The sequence below is a fragment of the Orcinus orca genome, chromosome 12, assembly GCF_937001465.1.
Source record: "Orcinus orca chromosome 12, mOrcOrc1.1, whole genome shotgun sequence".
Classification (NCBI taxonomy): domain Eukaryota; kingdom Metazoa; phylum Chordata; class Mammalia; order Artiodactyla; family Delphinidae; genus Orcinus; species Orcinus orca.
In genome coordinates this window covers 39,245,614-39,267,600 of record NC_064570.1, presented here as the reverse complement: position 1 = coordinate 39,267,600, position 21,987 = coordinate 39,245,614, and positions in this window count along the sequence as shown.

Here is a 21,987-nt window from a genome sequence, read left to right as displayed (position 1 = left end):
AAATTTTAAAAAGTGTTTGTCATAGGAAACAATTTCCAGATTCCCTCCCTCGTGATTGTTTTTACTGATGTTCTTTGGCTAGCTCTCCCTTGGTAGGCTCCAGCAACTATTTCAAAAGTTGGACTCTAGTATTATCTACTCAAAGAACAATGGAATGTTTTTCCCTCTTGTTTTAGATTCTATGCTATCTTAATGCAGTCTAAGATTTACCAGCTTTTTTAAAAAACAATTTAAGTATAGTGATTTATGATATTGTGTTAGTTTCAGGTGTAAGATTTACTAGCTCTCTAATGTAGTTTCATGTCTCTTTTTACAGATTCCTTTATAAGAACTGGTCTCTCATCTTTGTATCTGTGTGGTCAATTTTTGCAGGACTTCGAATTTTCCACATTAAAATTCATATTATTAGTTTCAACCTAATGGTCAAGTCTACAAAGGTATTTAATATTGTATATTCTATCTTTTTCAATTGACAATTTTGGTTAACTTGAATAAAGAGTTTAGTTTTAGACATATTGAATATAAAATATTAGGAGTGAATATATTGCTATGAGAAAGATTATAAAGAATGAGATTATCAAAGATTGATCTTTGGGAAGCAATTTAACCTTTAAACGTGGGAAAGCCCACTTCAAGTAGGGAAGGAAAAGAACAAATTGTTGAAAATGTTTGAGATTAGGAATCAGCCCTGTTCTGAAACATGATAGGGGTGAAATAAACATTTTTAGTAGAACCAGTGCAAGAGGCAAAGAAAGATAGGCGAGAGAGCAAGGAAAAGGCAAAAAAAAAAAAAAAAAAAGAAAAAGAAAGAAAGAAATAGTACAGCCTTGAGAAAGAGTGCATTTGACGCTGTCAAAACTGCAGACAAATCAAAGAGAATAAGTGAGAAGAGGCTTCTAGATTTGGCAGTTGTAAAAATGGTTACGGGAGATAGCAGAAGTGCAGTTCCAGCCAAATGTATGGGATAGAAGTCAGATTGTGAGGTGTGAAGGAGTGGATTGGTGATGAGGATGCAGAGGTTGAAACTTTTCCCAGAAGTTTAGTGCTTTTAGAGAACTACAGGCTGGTGGCTCTACTGAGCAGGTAGAACCAAGTATTTTTGTAGTTAGGGAAGATGCCTTGACAGAGAGATTGATGATGCTAGAGAGAGAGGGGATAATGAAAGGTATACCATCTTGGGAAAAAGCCTCCAGGATTGGATGAAGAGCTGAGCTGAATTTGTGAGTTTTGTGGCGAAGGATGAACATGTTTTCCGAAGAATGAGTCCCCAGGAAGGCAGGGAAGCTGGGTTATGATTCTGTGTAACCAAGATGAAGACTAGGTGCTTAACAGGTGGAAAGGAACAAAAGTAACTCAGCTCTGGTCAGGAGGACTTCAGTAGCTCAATAATGAAGCAGCAACGATGAGAAAGTAGTCATGGTTGTCTCAAGATATATTGAAATTGCACGGGGGAGTGTATTAGTTTGCTAGGGCGGCCATAACCAAGTACCACAGACTAGATGGCCTAAACAACAAACTTTATTTTCTCATAGCCTGGAAGTCTGAGATCAAGGAGTTACCAGGGTTGGTTTCTTCTGACGTCTCTCTCCTTGCCTTGTAAATGGCTGTCTTCTCTCTCTGTCTTCACATGGTTTGTTTTTTTCCTCTCTATGCATGTCTGTATCCTAGTCTACTTTTCTTGTAAGGACACCAGTCTTATTGGATTAGGACCCTCCCCAACACAGGAAGAATTCAGTCAACAACGGACAAATAAAAGAATTCCACTTCTTTCTTTTCTTGCAGATGAGTATGTTGTAGAGAGTAGAGCTCAACATTTAGTGAGTGTGGCAAGCAGAATAATGGCCCCCAAAGATGTCCACATCCTAACCCCCGAAACTGATGCTATGCTACTTTATATGGCAAAAAGGACCTTCAAATGTGATTTAGTTAAGGAGTTTGAAATGGCAAAATTATCCTAGATAATCTGAGTGAATCCAGTCTAATCGCATTGGTCCTTAAAAGTGGGGAAGTTTTCCCTATGAGTTCAGGGTTAGAGGGAGATGTGATTCTGGAAGAATGGCCAGGAGGATGTAACACTGCTAATATAACACTGGAGGAAGGGAACCAGGAGGTAAGGAAAGCAGGCAGCTTCTAGAAGCAAGAAGAGGTAAGGAAATAGATTCTCGCCTAGAGCCTCGGAACTCACCCTTGTCAACATCTTGCTTTTAGCTCAGTGAGAACTGTGTTACACTTCTGACCTGCACAACTGTAACACAATAAATTTAAGTCACTAATTTGTGCTAATCCATTACAGCAGAAATAAAGAAGTAACGTGGTATGCATAGGAATCACCTAGAGATCTATTTAAAATCCTGATTCTGGTTCAGTAGGTGTGGGGTGGAGCCTAAAAGTCTGCATTTCTAACCAGATCCCAGGTGATGCCAGTGCTGCTGAACTGGGGACCACACTTTGAGTAGCAAGGCTGGAGAGACCATGCATGCAAATCTCCTTACATTATAGGTAAAGGACTTATGGATACAGGCAGAGCTGTCTTTGACTCCCTGCTTTTCTCACTGTACATTGCACTACTACTAAAAAAAGAAAAGACAAGACAAGAAAAAAAAAGGAGTCCATTAGAGAATAGCAGGCAAGGAAAGGTGCCAATGTTTGGAACATTTGGCTCCAGAGCCTCTGTGTGTTTATGGTGCCTGCGAGGTGTGCTGGCTGACACTGAGCTGACACAAACTGTTAATTACCCACACTTCAGTAAACTAACAGCTGTTTGCTATGTGCAGCAGGCTGAGGGCCCTCTTGGTTCCCAGGGGTTTCTAACTTCCTAGGTGTCAGCAAGTTCAAGAGAGAAATTTCAGGGCAAAAGAGCGTTTTGTTGTGACAATTTAGTAGGGTAATTTCCAGGAAGAGCCTCAAAAGCTGTAGATCATCTGTAAACTCAGATCTGTAAACACAGGAGGGAGTGTTTCCGATGACCTGAAGGATATGTTCTATGTTTACCTTGTTGCCCGAGGCACTCTGTAATTATGGGAGAGCAGAATGTCAGCTCATCTCTTTGTGGGTGGCACTGGCCAAAGGGTTTGAGGAAAACTACCGGGTTTATTAAAGAGGATAAAGAGCTCCCACGTTGGATGTAACAAAAATCCAAGGTGAAAATCAGAGAGGAATGGATTCTAAGAATGTGGCAGGGACTTGTGAGGAGAGTTGGTGAGCAAAAGATTATAAAGAGGAATGAGGAGAGACTGCGCAACCGAGGCTACATGGACACCTCCCACTCTACAGAACAGTAAGGAAGATTCACAGGCACCAGGACGAGGGTTCTCAAACAATAGTACCCGAGGATCACATGAGGAGCCTGCTAGAGTGTGCTTTCCTCAGTTCCTACACCAGATGTTCCTTTTAACTTTTTCTTATGGAAAATTCCAAACATACGAAAGTAGAGAGCATGACGTACTGAACTCCCACACACCCATCCCAGACTCAATTACGATCACCTCATAGCCGGTCTTCATTCATCTATTCCACCTGCTTCATGCCTCCCTCTCATCTTTCCTTCTCCACTGGGCTATACAGAAGCACACACACCCCAGGACAGAGCGCATCTAGTGAAGAGGTCTATGGAGGTGGAATGAAGAGAATGAGGGGGAGGTTGGCAGGGGATGAGATCCGAGAGGTCACAGGGCAAATAGGCGTAACAGACACACTGTGTATGTCTTCGCGGCTTGTTGCAACAGCTTTGGCTTTTACTCCAAGTAAGGACTTTAGAGCAGGAGGGACTATCAGTTGTGGGAAGCTAAAATTGAAAAGGCAAAGGGGGTAAAATATTATTACTGGAGGCCCATAGAAGAGGAGCTGCCTGGTAGGAGCTGTAGTCAGAGTCAAGAATGAAACTATGGCCAAGAACTTTGCTCCAAACTCAGGAGGGAGTAAGAGAATGATCACCTCAATTCTCATGGAAATAGGAATCAGTCTCCTGATGAATGGAGTAAACTCCATCTCTGTCTCTTGGTCCAGGGGTAGGAGAAGTCTGAATTGTCAGAGGGCAGTCTCAGCTTCCAGCTAAATGGAACATGGCTGTGTTCCTCATTGGAAGCATTTCCTCCTTTAGTATCTAGGACCTTCAAATCACCAAGCCTGAGCCTGTGGAGACAGACACTTAAAATTCAGTGGATGATATAATAGTGAGAGGGATCCTTTCCACCCCTACCTGCTGGTTCCTGGATTTATGTAATTTGGTGATGGAGGAAGTGGTACTACTTAGTCCCAATTTCACCAATGAGATAAGGCACTCATTCTTCCTTGGTTTCTATTCTATAGGTCTGGGCAGAAATTTGTGTGTGTATGTGTGGGGAAGGAGAATAGAAAATGGTTCTTGATTTTGTTCCCATGACTTTTTGAGCTTATTACTCACCCTGTGTTAACTACACATATGATTGTTTTCCTCGAGAGAGGAGACTAGAAAATTTCAGGGCAATCCTGCTCCCATCTTCATGAGGCTACTCCTTGAAAAGTACCACTTTCCCTGTATACAGTTTACCCTTGAACGGTGTGTGGGTTAGGGATGCTGACCCTCAAGCAACTGAAACTTTCGCAAGTGAAGCCTCAAGCATCCTTCACTAGGTACATAGTTCTTTCAGTATGTTAGCTGAAATTAATCGCATCAATCCAGCTCACACTTCACATGTGCCCTCTTTGTACAGAATCTAAGAGTTAATAGATCCATAAGTCTATCACAGTCCCAGACCCACACCCACAGACATCAGCAAATCTCTAATATCCAACAAATGGTAAAAATAAAGATTCATGTTATTATCACCACCCAAGGATCCCAGGGACACAAGTGCTAGTTTCTAAGTGGAAGCAAGTCTATCAGAAACTGAAAATCTTCTCAGTTTCATTCTCAGCAGCATCCTGGTTGGTTTTTGCCTATTGTCCAAAATCTTCAACTGTAACTTGAAATTTGATGGGGAAACATCTCCCATGAAGATGTTAACTATGGCATTATATTTATCTTGGGGAAACAATCCCTGATCCACTGCCTCCTTTTTTTTAGAATGGCATGTAAGAAAAGTTAGACTCAGTTAGGAAACTGGGTGCTACTGTGATCTACCAGATGATTATCTGAGGTTCCTTCTTCCTCATTTTGCTTATTCAAAAATCATTTCCAGTTTTTCTTTTGAACCCTGTGTGCCTAACCTTCCTGAATTGAAGAGTCAACTGTTTAGTGACACAATCTCCACACTGTCTTTGGAGGAGGTTGCCGCCCTTCATTTGCAGCACATTTCATAATGTCATTCTCTACCTCACACTCCCTTCTAGTTGCTGTGTGTCTGAGTGCCATCTGCTGCCATCGCCACTTCCTCTGGAAATCCTGACTCTTTCGTGCTGCATGCTTTCCCAGAACAGCTTCCTTGCAGCCCAGGCCAACACACGAAGTGTTTGTGTCTCTGAGGTGCCAAACACACCCCTGCATTTTTTTTTCCTCTTAAATTTCGACATTTGATATTTTTGCAGAAACTTCATCTTATATTTGTTCTTAATGCATGAATATTATTAGATTACTTTTTGGAGTGTTTCTGATAGCCAAAAAACTTTGGAAACCTTAGCTTATGACTTTTCTAATTTTTTTTTTTTTGGTCTTTAGCATAGGTGATACATTCTGACAAGCCTTTGATATTGAAATCTTATTTTGCTGGCTTAGAACCTCCATGAAAATTTGCAACTTGTCAAGACTTGAATTTCTCCATTACTGTGTTCTCTCAGCTCTGCCCCCTGAGATACTTGCAGATACACAGTTTAAAGCTACAAGCTAGGAACAAGAAATTGATGTTGGTTGGGGAGAAGTTCTGAATGTCAGATTAAATTTGTAGCAGGAATTTATTGGCATTAACCCTTGCCACGCACTTTTTATAGGAGAGATGCAAATAAGAAAGGGTCAAGAGTGACATTTATTGTAGGAATAATATTTTAGGAACAATATTGTCTTGCTGTTTTGGCATATTTATATAAATGGAGGAAGGATAGAAGTTAAATTAAGAGAAATAGAGACTTGTATAGTGATTTAAATACCACCCAAGTTATTTTAGCATCATGTTGAAAACTGATGCTTCTGTTTATTCAACAACTTCTTGACTTGTCTAAATATCTATTCTATTTTGGGGAAATGTTTACTGCTAAGATAATAGGCCGTGGGTAATCTACTGAGGATGAGATCGTTTTTTAGTGCATTCTTTAAGGAGTGGACTTGGTCATCTTTATTTGTCCTTCTCTTTTAGTGGAATACATGTTATCATTTGCTTAAAATTCTCACTCCGGTAACTATATATAAAAGCTGCTTCTGCCTTGGTATACTTAGGTATACTGATATGTATTTTAACAAAATAAAAAGGAGAACAGTTTTTGTTGTAGAACTCAAGAGGAGAGAAGATGTTTGCTTGTAGCTCTCAGAGAACAAACACATCTTGTAGCTTTGGTTCTTGGTGTGGCGTGGGGAGGATAAAGGAGAGAAGGACCAATGCTTTCTCAGGTAGGCTGGTTTTGGTTGGAAGTATCTGAGTATCAATCTGACTAAACAGTAAAGGATTTTATTGGCTCACATAACTATAAATCCAGAAGTAGGATTTAAGCACAGTTTAATTAGGATTCTAACAATATTTCTCTGCTTTTCTCTCAGCTTTCCATGGTCAACATCATATTTGTCTGCAGGCTTTCATGCCTCATCCTCTCAAGATGGCTGCCAATTGCCAGTGGAGCCATGTGCTTCAAATTCACATTCTGTAGGAGGAAGAGAGAACAGTTTTCCATTACTGCCTTTAAGAGTAAAGAGAGTTATTTTCCAGAAGTGTCCATCAACCTCCACATATCCAAATGATTAGAATCAGACCATTCTGAACCAGTCACCTGCAAGAGAAATGGGATTATCCTTAGCTGGAGTAAACCCATCTCTCTCTCTCTCTCTTTTTTAAAAAATAAATTTATTTATTTATTTTTGGCTGTGTTGGGTCTTCGTTACTACTTGCAGGCTTTCTCTAGTTGGGGCGAGTGGGAGCTACACTTCGTTGCAGTGCGCGGGCTTCTCATTGCACTGGCTTCTCTTGTTGCGGAGCACAGGCTCTAGGCACGTGGGCTTCAGTAGTTGTGGCACACAGGCTTAGTTGTTCCTCGGCATGTGGGATCTTCCTGCACCAGGGTTTGAACCAGTGTCCCCTGCATTGACAGGCAGATTCTTAACCACTGCACCATCAGTGAAGCCCCTTGACCCATCTCTTGAATTAACAACAATTCCCCAAGTGAATGACTGCTACTCAGTGGGGAATTGAGAAATGGATGTTAGGGAGTCAATCGTAATACTTATTAAAAATGTGAATTATGTCACAGAAGTCTAAAAGGACTAATTTTTAACCCAGGAAGAATCATCATTGAAAAAAGAAACTTCTTCCTTATGTCAATAGAAGAGAAGTACTGGCTCAGAGTCAATGTACTCCTGTTAGTAATTTCAGTTTTCTGGTCTCCAGGGGAATGGTATTCCATCTTAGATTATATCCACGATGCTTAACATTTTGACTACTATACCCAAAGTTTCTGAAAGCTTTGTCAGCTGATTTAGTTGCACATTCTAGGTATTAATGATGTATTTTCCCTTTTCATTTAATTATTTAATTATTTTGGCTGCACTGTGCAGCACAGTGCAGGATCTCAGTTCCCCAACAAGGCATCGAACCTGCACCCCCTGCAGTGGAAGAGCAGAATCTTAACCACTGGACCGCCAGGGAAGTCCCGTATTTTCCCTTTTTAAAGTAATGAAATGCATGTATAACTTTCAATCAGCATAAGATAAATTGTGCTTTCATAATAAATATTATTCTTGCCAAACAATGCATTTTTTTTTTTGCCTAAGCTACTTCATTACAACTAAATATACATTTTCTTTTTTTTGAATTTTATTTTATTTATTTTTTATACAGCAAGTTCTTATTAGTTATCTATTTTATACATATTAGTGTGTAAATATATATTTTCTGAGTCTTAATATATAGAAAATAACTAAATCCCTTAGATCCCCTAATGAAGTCTAAAAATGTCTCTTTTCTAACACATTCTATTTTGTATTATAGTTTCTTTTTCTTTTCCCTAATTTTAAGTACATGATCCGATAAATGGTTTAGTTTAAATGTAAGGACAGTTAAATCGCTACCATTCTAGGATTTAGTTGAGTAGAGACTTTTCTAGCTTTATCTAACAAAACAAGGAAAAATTGAATTCTTTCAGGAAAATAGGAAAAGAAACAACACAATTTATAAACTAATTATACCAGAACACACACACACACATACCACTGCACATCCAAAATTTTGTTAATGGGTCTTCCACTGACCTTGTCCTCAGTTATGTTTTGAGACTCTCTTATACAAAAACGTCTTTTTTTTTAAACAATGTTTTTAAAAAAGAATTAAGTGGAGAGAAAAATAGCCTATGAAAACTAATTCTAAATGAGATATGAACTAAGACTTTTGATTAGGGTTTGCTAGAAGCTGCCATACCTGCTCCAACATCAGGCAATGGGAGAGTACCAAAGCCTTGTAGCTGGGCTCTGGAGATTAGAGGAATGACCACCAATGAATATATGATTTATAATTTAAGCAAATTTTAAATATTTTCTTTTTATTACTGAGGCAATTATCAGTATAGATAATTTAAATGTGCTTTTATCATAAGCAAAGGATATTTTACAGAAGGTTCCAACTCATTTTATTTATATATATTTAGATAGTAAAATATTTAAAATGCTGTAGATGCTGATCAAACTCATTATCTCATTTTGTTTTGTCCCAGCTACTCTAATACATAAAAATGTGGGTTTGTGTTTGATCGACACATGGCAAGGGTGAAAGACGGGGAATGGTGGAGAAACAGCTATAGGGAAGTAATTCTATTAAATTTTGCTTTAATGAACCAGGCAATATTTCAAAAAATCCTGATAGTAAATATCTTTACCACTGTAAATTTATGTCTCTATTTTTCTTAGTGACATTTTAAGTGTCTAACATCTGTACACTGAGTTTTATTACAAAGAGTAACGTTTAGACAAATTAAACCTAACTAAAATCGACATTTATATGACTATATCCAGTCTCAAAAATAGCAAACAAGTTGGAAGTACTAGTGAGATGATATTTGAGATCTTATTACATCACTATTCATACATGTGGATGTAGAGGAAGTGGCTGGGTCATTTTGATGGTCAAATGTTAGATGTGTTTATACTCAGCTAGATAGTGATTTTCCAACGGGGTACGGATTATAAAAAAACAGGATATAATTATCTAAAGGGGTTCAGCGTTTAGTGAAGGCAAGGAGAAGCTAGTCTTGAATGAGAATGAGGGAAACATATGTGTTTTGTTTTTAGTAAAGTCATATATTTTAAAAAATATTTTATTTATTTATTTATTCTTGGCTGTGTTGGGTCTTCGTTGCTATGCGCAGACTTTCTCTAGTTGCGGCGAGCAGGGCCTATGCTTCGTTGCGGTGCATGGGCTTCTCACTGTGGTGGCTTCTCTTGTTGCAGAGCACGGGCTCTAGGCGCATGGGCTTCAGTAGTTGTGGCACGTGGGCTCAGTAGTTGTTCCACGGCATGTGGGATCTTCCCAGACTAGGGCTTGAACCTGTGTCCCCTGCATTGGCAGGCAGATTCTTCACGGCACCATCAGGGAAGTCCTAGTAAAGTCATATTAATTAATATTTAGTATGACTATGAATTAACCTCTTACCAAACAGGGCTTGTGGACTAGCAGGGTGCTTGTGGTTCTGGACAGAGACGGGGATTTACAAAGTTTTTGCTGAAAGTGGAGCTAGAGTGGACCCTGAGACTCTGAAGATCTGATTAATATAGTATTTAGGAGGGAATCTGGAGTTGAAAGTCAAGCAATTATTCCAGCTAAAGGATCAATCTGGAGAAACTGGGCACAGACAGAGAAACTGGACGTGAGGCAAATGGAGTGACTCAAAGGCATGTAGACCAAACAAGGGGTTCCTGGCAATATTCCATGAGACTTAAGTGCTGGTGTTTTATAACCTGTGACTCCTCTATAGGTGATGAGGAAGCCAGTTGTTAAGGTGCTGTGATGGCTCATTATAAACCAGAGGATGTGAAATATCATGTTTTGTTTGATGGATATAATACCTACCCACAGAGTGACTTAAATTTGCATTGGTTTCCAGCATTTAAAGATAAATTGTATTAGTTGCCAGCATTTAAAGATAAAGGCACTAAAGATATTTTACCTCTCAATTTACAGCTTTTCTGAAAACACCAGAAGATCTGTTATCACTGACCTTGCTGTCATACTTGGTACTGATAGTTTTAGGCTGTCACACTCTGGCCTCTTGCAATGGGCATGCACTCTCTTGTCTGCCACAGTCCCCGCCAATCCCCACCATCCCTGACTCCATGGACAGGAGACAGCTGCCTTTTACCATCATACACATTTTGTTGTTTTGCTTGTGATAGAATTAAGGCAAAACTGAGATATTTCTTAAATCCAGTTTTTTAAAAAAGACTTTTATTACGAAACATTTCAAACATATAGAAAAGTAGATAGAATAGTTAAATAATTCCCCATGACCCTATTTCATGGTTTAACTGTCATTACTCAAGTGTAATCTTGTTTCATCTATACCCACACCCACTTCCTTCCATTATATTATTTAAAAGAAAATCCCTGACATCCTATCATTTTATCTGTAAATATTTTAGCATGTAACAATAAAAGATGGGGACCCTTTTATAAATCATATAGCTATAATAACACAATCACACCTAAGCATTAGCAATAAGTATTTAATATCATCCAATACCAAATTTCCAATTGTCTCATAAATACAGTTTAAATCTGGATTAAAATAAGGTCTATACAAGGTAATTGATTGATATATCTTTTAAATCTCTTCTCATTTATAGCATCTCTTAGTCTCTCCGTCTCTGTCTCTGTCTCTCCCTCTCCTTCTCTTCTTTTCTCTCTCTCCCTTCACTCTCCCCCGCCCTACTCATCTCTTTCTTCTGGCTATTTATTTGTTTAAAAAAACCTGGTTGATTGTTTTGTAGAATTTCTCACAGTCCAAAATTTGCTGATTGCCTGTCCAGGGTAAAATCTAGCATGCCCCTCTATCATCTGTATTTCCTTTAAATTGGCTTGAAGTTTTTGGAAATAGTATTTCATAGGTGGTGGTATATTCTGTCTATCAGGAGGCACATAATGTTAGGGTCTCTGTCTTTCTCTCACTAGCAGTTGTTAGTGCTCAATGCCTAGATCCATCAATTCATTAAATGTTGCAAAATGTTGACAGTCTAATAAATAGTCTAATAAATGCTTGAGTCTCTCCCTCTGTTTACAAGTTTCTCAAAATAATTAACATCCTCCATCTGAGACTATTTTTTTTTGTATTACAACTCATGTGTTCAAACATATTTATGATGTTTCAGTCTGTTGCAGTTATTATCCATATTGACGCTCATAGTTTTTGATTTTTGCTTAGTTTGGCTCTTGAGTATTTTTGACATAACCCTAGCAAACTTTGAAAATGTCTTTGTTATCTGCTGGACAAAATGTTCTAAGGTCATATTGTACGTTTTCAGTCCAGATATGGAGCCAGCCATTTCAGGAATCTTGACTCCTTTGAGTGGGAATTGGTATTTCAAGAACATAATCTGAGTGTTGGGAGCAATTCTCTATCAAAGTAAGAAAATGAAAGATAGCTCAGAGGACCTTGTGTTAATTTTCCTTTTTCTTAAACCAGATCTTACCACTTGTAGCTACATCATCTGAAACAGGTGACATGTCAGGAGTCAGCAGAAGGAGAAGAGAGACTGTGAAGAACTCACACACACAATTACATGTCCAGAATTGGAAATTACACATATCTCTTCAGCTCACAGCCCACTGGCCAGAATTAGTCAAATAGCTCCATCTAACTATAAGGGAGATAAGAAATGTAATTCTCTCATACTTGGACCGGAAAGGCCAAAACAACTGCGTAGGATCTTCTGGGATCAGTTTCCCTGAAAACAAACTCTGAGGTGGAGATTTTTATGCATGAAGTTTATTGGGAAGTGCTCTTAGAAACATCTATAAGAGAGTGAAGGAAGCGGGTTTGGACAGAGGGAAAGTGTGAACTGTGCTACCTGGCAGCAGAGACCAGAGGTGACGTTTTGGGGGAGCTCTGGAGTTGAGTTGGCCCTTCAGAGTTGTCTGAATTAAGACAAGGTGATTGGGCCTTGCTACCTTAGTATCCAGTCATTGGATGCAAACTGCCTTTAGCTTCAAGTTTAACAGGGATGTGTTTTGTTCCCTGATGGATTACTATCTGTAAAACCCATCAAATAGGTTAAATCATATTAATCTTAATATATCATACTAATCTAATCTATTTCAAGATTGATATTTGTTTTCTCATTTAGCGAGAAATTTGGGGACTCTAATCATAGTTGCTTTAAGTCACTAAGGACTTATAGGACAAAAATTTTTTCATTAAAATTTTACCATTATATATGTTGCAGAAGAGACTTTTTATTTTTGTGATTATTAAGCTTTCAGTTAATAGTCTCATCCTGTAGGGAAAGATTGATGGTTTATTTCTAATCTTAGAAATTCCATCTTTGCCAGAAAACCACTAGTCTCAAAACAACAGAGAAATTGTGTCATCTGCCTACAGTGTCAGTATTTGTATTTCTATTTTTATTTCTAGGGTGTGCAGTGATATTAGTAATGAGAAGTATATTATCGTACCAGAGGTTTAAAAGAGAAAAATGATGAAAATGCTGGAAAAATGCCACAACCTGGTAAAATATTTCTTAAAGTTTGGAAGAAAGGTTTCTCTTTATATGCACTATTTTGTATATAACTATGGAAAAGTAAAGAAGAGTACGGAGAGGCAAGAATTGTAGTTTTAAAAAAATGTTATTTATAGGTTCTTATTCTATAGTTACCTATCAAATGGATTATTTCCTACCTCCAAGAATAAGCAGAAGAAACTTATTAGAATATAATATATATATTTTCAATATATATATATTTTTTCAATATATATTTTGAAATATATACAACTTTAAAAATAAGACAAATACCCAATTTTATTTTATTTTATTAAACAATTTTTTTATTTTAAATTTATTTTAAACTTTTTGTCTGCGTTGGGTCTTAGCTGTGGTACGTGGGATCTTTCGTTGTGGCGTGAGGGCTTAGTTGCCCCGCTGCACGTGAGATCTTAGTTCCCCGACCAGGGATTGAACCCATGTCCCCTGAATTCGAAGGCGGATTCTTAACCACTGGACCACCAGAGAAGTCCCTATATACAATTTTTAAGTAAACATCTTTTTGGCCAAGACCTACTATTAAGTGGTCATAATTTATTACATCATAATTCTCCTATGAAATTACTTTTATCTCTATATTTGCTTTATGCAGCTGCTTAAAATGAGTTTACAAACATGGTAGCAAAGTGTATTCACTAGTAGTGCTAGTAGAGTAGCCAGTAGTGACATGTAGCTATTTATCGTGTGAAATGTTGTTAATCTGAATTGAAATGTATTGTAAGTGGGAAATACTAGATTTTAAAGTCTTACTATGAAAAAAAAATCTCACTAATAATTTTTTATTGCTTACATGTTGAAAATAATATTTGAATACATTGGGTTAAATAAATATGCTATTAACATTAATTTTACCTGTTTCTTTTATTCTTTTTAATGTGGCTACTAAAAATTTTTAAATTATACATGTGACTCAAAGTTATGTTTCTCATTACATTTCTATTAAACAGCATGATCTAGATGCTTTAATTTTTTTCTTTCCTATTTTATTGTGAAAGTTTTCAAACAAATAGAAAGTTGAAACAATTATACAGTGAACATCCATATCCTGTACCATCAACATCTTACTATATTGGTTTTGTCACGTGTCTAACCATCTATCCATTTTTTCTATTCATCCACCCATCCATGTCACTTTTTTTTTTTTTTTTTTGCCTTGCAGCATGGCTTGCGGGGTCCTAGACTAGGGATTGAACCCAGACCATGACAGTGAAAGACTGAGTCTTAACCACTGGACTGCCAGGGAACTCTCCCATGTCACTTTTTGATGTATTTCAAAGTATGTTGTAGACATCGCTATATGTTCCTCCAGTTTCTTCAACATGTAGAAGTTTTAGTTTTGGACTCTATTAAAAATTAATAATCCCTTGAGTCATGTTTCTGCTTCTTTAGATTTGATTGTGTTAATGTTCAGAGACATAAACAGACTAAATGTATCAAATTGGATTTACTAAATCTTCTGACTAGAAGGAACATTTAATCTCTGTTGACATTAAAGTACAGATCTAGATTATTCAACAAATATTTTGAAACCTTATAACATTAAATACTGATTAGGAAAAAAATTCTACCATTTTCTGAGCATAAGGTCCAGTCTGTGTTCCATGTTAATTGTGTGACCACAGATGGTCCTATAACCTCTTCGAGCCTCTGCTCTCAAAGTAGTGCTTATTTCACAACATTACAGAGATTAAAGGAAATAATATGTGTAATTGATTTGCTGGAGGTTTTGGCATATACTAACTTTTAAAAGAAAGCTTAATGGAAAGAAATGTAAAATATTAGGAGTATTTTGTCCAGCAGATGGATCAAGAGATCCCTTGACAGTTTAGGAAGTGTGGGACTATCTCAAATAGAAAACTGAACGTTCTTATAGACTGTTCATCATTTATAAATATACTCAGAAAGGCAAATGTTATGTAAAACCCTCAAAAGAAATGTATATTAAATTCTTCCTTATTTTACTTATAAATATCTTATAGAGATATTCTAAGACTTCTGTCAACATTTACCAGATTGAACTTCCTAAACAATTTGGACTTGTGCCTGTGTTGGGTTTGGGGACTTGAAGAGAAAATGTGTTTACAAAATTTTTGGTGATTCACTAACAGATGATGTGCTGGTTAAAAGGCTAGCACCGTCAAAAAACTGATAGAAAATAGAAGGTTTAGCAGTGCTGTTCTCTACTTTCTGTGTATAGCTAAATGGTCACACTACATTAAATACCCTTTTAAATTCTAATTATTTTGATTTTTTTTTTACCTTTATCAAAGTAACACATACACATAATTTTAAAAAGGCTTAACAAACAAATAAAACCAAAGGTTCCTTCTTTTCATAGATTCCTTGACTTTTACTACTCATTAAGGCAACCATTTTCAACTTTTAAACAATTTTGTAGTTTTTACTTACATATTCCTAAACAATGTTAAAGTATTGATAGTTCTTGGTTCATTCAGTTTAGATATTTCATACTTACTTTCTCAAAGTAGGTAGGGATTTTAGTTCTTTTACATTCTCTTTATTATTTCCACATCTGCTCAATATATTTATAACACAATTTGTAAAATCTATAGTTACAATTATTGTTATGACTATGCAATTTTTTTCATTGCTTAGCTAAATGGTATGAGTTCTTCTATTACATTTAAAAATTTTTCCTGGAGTTAATCATTGCTTCATATTTTTTCATTTATTTGGTTTCTTTGAACCAGGAGTTAAGTTTTCTACCCCTTCCAACAGTTCTCCAAAATGTTTCTAAGTAGATTTTCAGCAATTAAACTTGTCAAATAATCTTTCATTTACTTTTTTTTTTTTTTTTTTTGCGGTACGCGGGCCTCTCACTGTTGTGGCCTCTCCCGTTGCGGAGCACAGGCTCCGGACGCGCAGGCTCAGCGGCCATGGCTCACGGGCCCAGCCGCTCCCCGGCATGTGGGATCTTCCCAGACTGGGGCACGGACCCGTGTCCCCTGCATCAGCAGGCGGACTCTCAACCACTGCGCCACCAGGGAAGCCCCCATTTACTTTTTATAGTGAAAGACTTTTCTCTTGAAACCATCCATCCTTTCACTCTAGTCTGGGCCAATAGTTATATAGGCTTCCCTTTGAATTCCCTTTGGAATTTCCTTCATATATATCTAATGTTTGACTTCAATTTCCCAGGACCCATGTTTTCTTCTTCTTTGTTTAATCACACATTTTAGATTTTTGTTTTTGTTTTTTCTTGGACATGCTGTGTGGCATGCAGGATTTTACTTACTTAGCTCCCCAACCAGGGATTGAACCCATGCCCCCTGCAGTGGGAGCACGGAGTCCTAACTGCCAGGGAATTCGATCATACATTTTAGAACAGAAATTTTTCTAATAGCTTCCTGAAAAAACATAAAAGAGAAATACATTTTTTGAAGTTTTGAGTATTTGAAAAAGTCTTTATTTTTGCCTTACATTTGATTAATATTTTGGTTGGCTATAGAATTTAGGATTAAAAATCATTTTCAAAGAATTCTGAAGGCATAGCTTTGTCTTTTAGCATCTACTGTTATAGAAGAGAAACCCATTCCCAGTCCTTTCATGTAATTTTATTTTTTAAAAAATTTAGAAGCTGTTAGGATCTTCTTTTCAACTTCTTCTTCTTTTTTTCTTTAGATTTTAAAATAAAATGCACTGTTATAAGTCCCCCTGCTCATCTTTAATTTTATTGAACAGTCAGTTGGTCCTTTTTATATAGAGATTATTTTATTTCACTCTGGGAAATATTTCTCTCTTTGATTTTGGGGGGGAATAATTTTCTCCACACTCTCTTTTTTTTAGTTATTTTCGGGATAGGTACTTGTTGAATGTGGGCATCTTGGATCAATTGTCCAGTTTTCTTCTTTTGCTTTTCTATTTACTATTATGTTTGTTTTTTGTTATTTTTATAAGGATTTTTAAATTATTATTATTATTTTTTATAAAACAGGTTCTTATTAGTCATCAATTTTACACACATCAGTGTGTACATGTCAATCCCAATTGCCCAATTCATCACACCCACACCCCCACCGCCCCACGGCTTTCCCCCTTTGGTGTCCATACATTTTTCTCTACATCTGTGTCTCAATTTATGCCCTGCAAACCAGTTCATCTGTACCATTTTTCTAGGTTCCACATATATGCATTAACATATGATATTTGTTTTTCTTTTTCTGACTTACTTCACTTTGTATGACAGTCTCAAAATCCATCCACGTCTAACAAAGGACCCAATGTCGTTCCTTTTTATGGCTGAGTAATATCCCATTGTATATATGTACCACATCTTCTTTATCCATTCATCTGTAGATGGGCATTTAGATTGCTTCCATGGCCTGGCTATTGTAAATAGTGCTGCAATGGCCATTGGGGTGTATGTGTCTTTTTGAATTATGGTTTTCTCTGGGTATATGCCCAGTAGTGGGATTGCTGGATCATATGTTAATTCTATTTTTAGTTTTTTAAGAAACTTCCATACTGTTCTCCGTAGTGGCTGTATCAATTTACATTCCCACCAACAGTGCAAGAGGGTTCCCTTTTCTCCACACCGTCTTCAGCATTTATTGTTTGTAGATTTTCTGATGATGCCCATTCTAACTGGTGTGAGGTGATACCTCATTGTAGTTTTGATTTGCATTTCTCTAATAATTAGTGATGTTGAGCAGCTTTCCATGTGCTTCTTGACCACCTGTATGTCTTCTTTGGAGAAATGTCTGTTTAGGTCTTCTGCCCATTTTTGGATTGGGTTGTTTGTTTTTTTAATATTGAGCTGCATGAGCTGTTTATATATTTCGGAGATTAATCCTTTGTCAGTTGATTCATTTGCAAATATTTTCTCTTATTCTGAGGGTTGTCTTTTCGTCTTGTTTATGGTTTCCTATGCTGTGCAAAAGCTCTTAGGTTTCATTAGGTCCCATTTGTTTATTTTTGTTTTTATTTCCATATCCCTAAGAGGTGGATCAAAAAAGATCTTGCTGTGATTTCAAAGAGTGTTCTTCCTATGTTTTCCTCTAAGAGTTTTATAGTGTTTGGTCCTACATTTAGGTGTCGAATCCATTTTGAGTTTATTTTTGTGTAAGGTGTTAGGGAGTGTTCTAATTTCATTCTTTTACATGTAGCTGTCCAGTTTTCCCAGCACCACTTATTGAAGAGACTGTCTTTTCTCCATTGTATATCCTTGCCTCCTTTGTCATAGATTAGCTGACCATAGATGCATGGGTTTACCTCTGGGCTTTCTATCTTGTTCCATTGATCTATGTTTCTGTTTTTGTGCCAATAGCATATTGTCTTGATTACTGTAGCTTTGTAGTATAGTCTGAAGTCAGGGAGTCTGATTCCTCCAGCTCTGTTTATTTCCCTCAAGACTGCTTTGGCTATTCAGGGTCTTTTCTGTCTCCATACAACTTTTAAGATATTTTGTTCTAGTTCCATAAAAAAATGTCATTGGTAATTTGATAGGGATTGCATTGAATATGTAGATTGCTTTGGGTGGTATAGTCATTTTCACAATATTGATTCTTCCAATCCAAGAACATGGTATATCTTTCCATCTGTTGGTATCATCTTTAATTTTTTTCATCAGTGTCTTATAGTTTTCTGCAAGGTTTCTGTAAGGTTAGATAGGTTTCTGCATAGGTTTCTGTAAGGTTAGATTATTTATTTGAGATTTTTGTTGTTTCTTGAGGTACGCTTGTATAGCTATAAACTTCCCTCTTAGAACAGCTTTTGCTGCATCCCATAGGTTTTGGATCATCGTTTTTTCATTGTCATTTGTCTCTAGGTATTTTTTGATTTCTCCAGTGATCTCTTGGTTATTTAGTAATGTATTGTTTAGCCTCCAGGTGTTCGTTTTTTTTACATTTTTTTCCCTGTAATTGATTTCTAATCTCATAGCATTGTGGTCAGAAAAGATGCTCGATATTATTTCAATTTTATTAAATTTACTGAGGCTTGATTTGTAACCCAAGATGTGGCCTATCCTGGAGAATATTCCATGTGCACTTGAGAAGAAAGTGTAATCTGCTGTTTTTGGATGGAATGTCCTATAAATCTCAATTAAATCTATCTGGTCTATTGTGTCATTTAAAGCTTCTGTTTCCTTATTAATTTTCTGTTTGGATGATCTGTCCATTGGTGTAAGTGAGGTGTTAAAGTCCTCCATTATTATTGTGTTATTGTTGATTTCCTCTTTTATAGCTGTTAGCATTTGCCTTTTGTATTGAGGTGCTCCTATGTTGGGTGCATATATATTTAGAATTGTTATATCTTCTTCTTGGATTGATCCCTTGATCATTATGTAGTGTCCTTCCTTATCTTTTGTGACATTCTTTATTTTAAAGTCTATTTTATCTGATATGAGTATTGCTGCTCCAGCTTTCTTTTGATTACCATTTGCATGGAATATCTTTTTCCATCCGCTCACTTTCAGTCTCTATGTGTCCCTAGGTCTGAAGTGGGTCTCTTGTAGACAGCATATATATGGGTGTTGATTTTGTATCCATTCAGCAAGCCTGTGTCTTTTGGTTGGAGCATTTAACCCATTCACATTTAAGGTAATTATTGATATGTATGTTCCTCTGACGATTTTATTAATTGTTTTGGGTTTGTTTTTGTAGATCCTTTCTCTTGTGTTTCTCACTTAGAAAAGTTCCTTTCACATTTGTTGTAGAGCTGGTTAGGTGGTGCTGAATTCTCTTAGCTTGTGCTTGTCAGTAAACCTTTTGATTTCTCCATTGAATCTGAATGAGATCCTTACAGGGTAGAGTAATCTTGGTTGTAGGTTCTTCCCTTTTGTCACTTTAAGTATATCATGCCACTCCCTTCTGGCTTGTAGAGTTTCTACTGAGAAATCAGCTGTTAACCTTATGGGAGTTCCTTGTATGTTATTTGTCATTTTTCCCTTGCTGCTTTCAGTAATTTTTCTTTGTCTCTAATTTTTGCCAATTTGATTAGTATGTGTCTCCGCATGTTTCTCCCTGGGTTTATCCTGTATGGTACTCTCTGTGCTTCCTGGACTTGGATGGCTATTTCCTTTCCCATGTTAGGGAAGTTTCTGACTATAATCTCTTCAAATATTTTCTCTGGTCTTTTCTCTCTCTCTTCTCCTTCTGGGACCCCTATAATGTGAATGTTGTTGTGTTTAATGTTGTCCCAGAGGTCTCTTAGACTGTCTTCATTTCTTTTCATTCTTTTTTCTTTATTCTGTTCCGCAGCAGTGAATTCCACCATTCTGTCCTCCAGGTTACTTGTCCGTTCTTATGCCTCAGTTATTCTGTTATTGATTCCTTCTAGTGTAGTTTTCTTTTCAGTTATTGTATTGTTCATCTCTGTTTGTTTGTTCTTTAATTCTACTATGTCTTTGTTAAACATTTCTTGTGTCTTCTCAGTCTTTGCCTCCATTCTTTTTCCAAGGTCCTGGATCATCTTCACTATCATTAATCTGAATTCTCTTTCTGAAAGGTTGCCCATCTCCACTTCATTTAGTTGTTTTTCTATGGTTTTATCTTGTTCCTTCATCTGGTACATAGTCCTCTGCCTTTTCATCTTGTGTATCTTTCTGTGAATGTGTTTTTGTTCCACAGCCTGCAGGATTGTAGTGCTTCTTGCTTGTGCTGTCTGTCCTCTCGTTTTTGGTTTGTAATTCTATTTTTTCTAGGAGATTTTCTTGACTTTTTGCTCTAACCCATTTATTGACTATTTATTTGGGTATCATTTTTAATGCCCAAGACCACTTTTTTTGTTGTTTTATTATTATTCCTATTTTCGTGGAATCCTAATCTTCTTTCACAAAAGTACAACAACTCATCTTTTGAGAATATTAATATAGTTTCTTCAAAATTTTCTCCTTTCATTTCCTAAATCATTTTAGCTTTCTCTGTAGTAAACTTCACAGTTAGTTTTGGTATTGTCTTTTGTGTTTCAGATTGTCTTTTAACATTCTCTGATAATCAATAAATATTCAAGAGTGAAGCACCAATTGAGGGCTTATAAGCTCTTTGTGTTGGGACAGATTTGTCGTTTGGACTGATAGACCTATGGGATTTTTTTAGGCTGTGTTTAGTGTTTCCAGGGAAACATTCTCCAGAATCCTTCTCTGAGGTTGTAAATCTGACAGCCAGCATTTGGGGCAGGGTAGGTCCCAGAGCTGTTTAGCTCACAGTAAAGTATGTAGAGTTTTACTAAGTTCCATCTTACCTTACTAATATCTTACTCCAAAATTGCTTTGGGTTTTGTTTTCCAACTTTGAAACAATTCAGATTCAATTTTCCTTAGGGAAAAAAAAAATTCATTTCCTGCAGTGTGCCTAAGGGGTAATTACCTAATAGCACAGAGAGGATGTAAATGGAGTCTTATGGGTCTTTTTAAAGTTTCATAGATATTTCTGTCATCTTCAAATCCCTGATATGCCTACCTTTAGAAATACCTGATACCTCTAATTATTGAGACTTTGGGGGTATCTGAATAAAAACTGCATCAGGATTCCATCAGGATTCTTTGTCCTAAGCATTTGGCTTTGAACTCTCTCCCTGCTGCTGAGGCATATTCCATTTCTTTATCTGCATTCTAAGTTTATAACCTATTGTGGATGGGATTACAGATGTCTCCTGTCTCCTACTTATATGAAAGAGAGAATTTGTGCTTCTGTTTCTTTTCATTTTTTGTGTTTTGGAGGGTATTTTTAAGACAAGAAATAAGAGGAGTTTACTTAACCACCCAATTTTATTTATTTATTTATGTATTTTTTATAAATGTATTTTTTTGGTTTTCATTGCTGTTCATGGTCTTTCTCTAGTTGTGACGAGCAGGGGCTACTCTGTTTTGGTGCTCAGGCTTTTTTTTTTTTTTGTATGGCAGGCACAGAGTTTACTAGAAGACAGTATGTGTGGGAGAGCACACAAAGAAGCAGTTTATTTAGGGTGGAAGTGAAAGTTACTCACTCGTAGAAGAAGAGTGTGGGCGTCTTTGTGAGGAAGGGGTGTCTGCTCGGGCTTCTCATTGCTATGGCTTCTCTTGTTGCTAAGCATGGGCTCTAGGCACGTGGGTTTCAGTAGTTGTGTCATGTGGGCTCAGTAATTTTGGCTTGTGGTCTCTAGAGTGCAGGATCAGTAGTTGTGGTGCAC